Genomic DNA, 4,825 nt, shown 5'->3' with positions numbered 1-4,825 from the left:
ATGGGTAATGGCGAATCCTTAGTATGTGAGTTATGAAGGGTCACAATTTTGCAGCCACATAGGAGTACCTGCAAACTTGCAGCATGAGATCAGACAATCCCTTTAAATAAAGTGCAGCTAGAGCCATGGTTAATGTATGAGGGCTTGCTATACCAAGGCTGTGTTTCCATGGTCATGAAACCTTCCAGATTTGCTGCGGATTGGACACGGCGTACAGCCGCAGCATCCAATCCACAGTGTCAAGATGTTACAGCATATTAGAGGGGATTTTATTAAATTCCATCTCCACTATGCATACAAACACGCAGGTGGCAGACCTGCGTAACCGTACATGCGGCACGTTTGTCTTGTGAAGAAGCTCCGTCTCCACAAGATGAATAACACAGTCTATGAATACGATGCGGTTATTCTGCCTGTGTTCAATGAACACAGGCAGAATCACCGCGCGTACAGCAGGGGGCGGCGCTTTTGGCGGAGCGGGGTATTTGCTGCATCCAAAGCACAGGGAATCCTGAACGTGGAGACATAGCCTAACAGCTGAAAATATAATAAGCCTCCTACATCCACCCAGACAACTATTAGATAATAATACTCCATGAAAAGAAATACAGCAGGCAGGCCCCTACAGCGCCACCCACCCCCACTACCCTAACTCAACTCCCCCTCTCCCCCTAACATTCACCCCACTCCCACAGTAGCATTACTAACATCATGTGCAGTGTCAATTGTGCTTCAATTTATTTAAAAGAAGTCGAACATTGCACTAATTTCCACAGTCAGCAGCCCTTACATTTATGAAAATGTCAGTCCTCCTGACTCCTGTCTCTCTCTCCCGTCCGTCAGTTTGTCCAGGTGGCAGGCCAGGCACTATCTTGGGCTCCTGGCACAATAAGAGATGCTGCGGAGTGCTGACTAGGACCTGAGAACAGCGGACCAATAGGAGCAGCAGACCTGGGGTGGAGGCGGAGCTATCTGCAGCGCTGCCAGCCTGTCAAGATATTATCAGAGAATGGATGGAATAAGCAAGCAAGAAGGCCTGTGCGCAGAAGCCAAGGCCGAGTTGCAGAAACTCCTGGATGAGATCCGGTTTGCTGTGCAGAAAGCCCTGGCATCTGACCTGCTGCCAATCGTCACCTCTGTTTTGGATCTGAACTCTCAGATGAGTCGATGCATGCAGAGTTTCTTGGCTGTAGCAGACAAGGCTGAATCCCATAAAGCAGAGATAGACAGATTCTTCAAAGAACAATCCATGATGCTGCACAAGTTACGTCGGGATTAGTGTTGAGCGATACCGTCCGATACTTGAAAGTATCGGTATCGGAAAGTATCGGCCGATACCGGCAAAGTATCGGATCTAATCCGATACCGATACCCGATACCAATACAAGTCAATGGGACTCATGTATCGGACGGTATTCCTGATGGTTCCCAGGGTCTGAAGGAGAGGAAACTCTCCTTCAGGCCCTGGGAACCATATAAATGTGTAAAAGAAAGAATTAAAATAAAAAATATCGCTATACTCACCTGTCCGACGCAGCCGGGACTTCAGCGAGGGAACCGGCAGCGTTGTTTGTTTAAAATTCGCGCTATTACTTGGTTACGTGAATTCCCGGCTTGTGATTGGTCAGGTCGGCCATGTTGCCGGGACGCGGACCAATCACAGCAAGCCGTGACGAAATTACGTCACGGCTTGCTGTGATTGGTCCGCGTCCCGGCAATATGGCCGCCCTGACCAATCACAAGCCGTGACGTCACGGGAGGCTGGACACGCGCTCATTTTAAAATGGGCGCGTGTCCAGCCTCCCGTGACGTCACGGCTTGTGATTGGTTGCGCCGCGGTCAACCAATCACAAGCCGGGAGGCTGGACGCGCTCATTTTAAAATGGGCGCGTGTCCAGCCTCCCGTGACGTCACGGCTTGTGATTGGTTGCGCCGCGGTCAACCAATCACAAGCCGGGAGGCTGGACGCGCTCATTTTAAAATGGGCGCGTGTCCAGCCTCCCGTGACGTCACGGCTTGTGATTGGTCAGGGCGGCCATATTGCCGGGACGCGGACCAATCACAGCAAGCCGTGACGTAATTTCGTCACGGCTTGCTGTGATTGGTCCGCGTCCCGGCAACGTGGCCGACCTGACCAATCACAAGCCGGGAATTCACGTAACCAAGTAATAGCGCGAATTTTAAACAAACAACGCTGCCGGTTCCCTCGCTGAAGTCCCGGCTGCGTCGGAGAGGTGAGTATAGCGATATTTTTTATTTTAATTCTCTCTTTTACACATTTTAACATTAATGTTGTTGCGATACCCGATACCACAAGAGTATCGGAATCCCGGTATCGGAATTCCGATACAGCAAGTATCGGCCGATACCCGATACTTGCAGCATCGGAATGCTCAACACTAGTCGGGATGCCACTTCTGCTTTTTCCACTATTCAGGTCGAGTCCGAGCGTTTGCAAGAAGAGCTGCAGACTGCCCAGACCCTGCTTTCCCAGGGACTGAACAATGTTCTTAGTTATGTAAATAACCAGATGAATCTTATTGCTGTGGAAACAAATCAGCGCTTCAAGGGTCTTCTTGGTAAAGGAGGAAAGATGACAAGTTCTGCCAAGCAGTCCCAGCAGGATCTGGATAATGTTACATCGGAAGCCATTGAACTTACTTCAAGTCATCACAAGTAGGGTTGAGCGACTTTGATTTTTTTAGGGTCGAGTCATGTTTCGCGAAACCCGACTTTTTGAAAAGTCGAGCGAAATCGGCCGATTACTGCGAAAAGTCGAGGATCGGCCGGAACATGAAACCCTATGCACGTCAATGGGGATTCTCTCTCTCTCTCTCTCTCTCTCTCCCCCTCCGTCCCAGCACAGAAAATCCCTACTGCGCACAAGCGATAAAATGATGATAGCCGTGCACGCCCCTAACCCCTATGTCATCACTCTGCCCACGCTCCTTCATTGGCTGAAAAAATGGCGCTAAACACGTCATACGAAACGCGACTTTGGCGCCAAGATCGCGTACCGCATGGCCGACCCCACACAGGGATCGGGTCAGGTTTCATGAGACGCCGACTTTGCCAAAAGTCGGCGACTTATGAAAATGAACGATCCGTTTCGCTCAACCCTAATCACAAGGTATCGGTACGGTAGACCAGAGTGGAGCTGTAGCCAGCGAGATCTGGCAACTATCAGGATTCAACATGAGGGCCATAGATGAATCCAACAGCCTGTGTTTGAAGCAGGGCAGTGATGTTGCCGCTCAATCTCGGGACATTGAGAGCTGGTGTGAGACCACCAGAACCTAGATGCCTTCCGTTATGGAACAGCACAACTGCTACTTACAGGATACAAAAGCCCAGCTTCAAAGCTTCCACACGGGTATGGTCGATGGCTGCACCTACTCAGTGGCTGAGATTACAGAAATGGTGAACCGGCAGAAGCTTGCAGAGGAGGTGGCTGTAGCCAACCTATCTGAACAGGTCAAGAGCGGGAAGGAACTGATTGAGGAGCAGCAGCTGGAGCTTCACAAGCAAACTCAGGCCGCTCTGGATAAAGTCAATTCTTACATTAATGAACTCCAAAATGACCTACCAACAGGTGCCACTCCCCAGAGGAGAGAGTGTATTTTCCCAATTCTCTCATAGGGCTTGTTTCCACATGCGAGAATCACGTCCGTGTCTCGCATGTAGAAACCAAGCTCTGGCGCCGGCACTCAGGAGCGGAGCTGTGCAGCTCCATGTGTTCCTATGCGGCCGCACGCTCTGCTCCGGAGTGCAGACACCAGAGCTTGGTTTCTACATGCGAGACACGGACGTGATTCTCGCATGTGGAAACAAGCCCATAAAGTCACAACCAAGAGATGTCCTCCTGGAGCAGTTCAGGAAGCAGCAGGAAGAGCGGCAGGAAGAGCTACAAGCTGCTGTCAACAGTGTGGTCCCCATATCTGAGGAGCCTGTGGACCAGGACTCCCTCAAAGATTAACCAGCCGTTAATGACAGCATAAGCGAAAAGTCCATCATAGATGTCAATGTTGTTTGCCAGGAAAATGGTGGCGTTCCCTTTTTCAAAAAAAGAGACAAAAAACGAAAACATATCGAACTTGACAATCCTGGAGCGGTTAAAACATACAGAAGATGGAGAGACCTCAATCCCCTGATCCAAACTGCCCCTGAGGAGCCAGAACTGAGCGGCGACTCTCCTCCTCCTGGACCTAGTCGTCTGTCTTACCAAGAAAAATTTTAAATTGTTTAAACTTTTTCTTGTGTCTTTTTTTTGTTTTAGTCTAACATTTCTTCTGGAGTTTCTTTATTCTTGTTGTGTTCACGTGACCTTTTTATCTGTTTATACCTCACACCTCACCATCTATTGTTGGCAGCTGGAAATACCATTCGGCAGCAAATTATTTTTATTTTTATTGTTTAAATAAATGTTACTTTCCAGATTATTAATTAAAATATCTATTTGTATATTGAAAAAAAAATATATATATATATATTATCAGGTTAGCAGGCTCCAGCTCCAGCCCTCACCGTGTGCTCGCAGCGTGCAGAGTCTCCAGCTGAGCGGAGACCAGACAGCAGTGCGTCGCCATGTCTGGACTGCAGAGAGCCGCGGCCGCTTATTGCTTAACACTGAAGCAGCTGCGGCTCTGGATGGGTGGGCCCCTCCTGCATCATGTTACAAGGCCCGGGGCGACGCTGCAGCTTGCGCTCCTGCCTCCTCCTGTACTCTGAAACATCAGAGAGCCGCCGCTTATTGCTTAATGACTAAAGCGACCGCGGCTCTGAGTAGGCCCCTCCATGTGACTGGGCCCGGGGCGATGGCCCCCTC

The 4,825-nt window shown here is 49.8% G+C and overlaps 1 pseudogene; it reads left to right on the top strand.

Moving 5' to 3' along the window:
• The first annotated feature begins 1,009 nt into the window (after positions 1-1,009).
• On the top strand, positions 1,010-4,439 carry LOC143768381 (kinesin-like protein KIF11; annotated as a pseudogene).
• Positions 4,440-4,825: the final 386 nt, after the last annotated feature.

The sequence above is a fragment of the Ranitomeya variabilis genome, chromosome 4 (assembly GCF_051348905.1).
Source record: "Ranitomeya variabilis isolate aRanVar5 chromosome 4, aRanVar5.hap1, whole genome shotgun sequence".
Classification (NCBI taxonomy): Eukaryota; Metazoa; Chordata; class Amphibia; order Anura; family Dendrobatidae; genus Ranitomeya; species Ranitomeya variabilis.
This window is presented reverse-complemented; position numbering and strand designations above follow the sequence as displayed.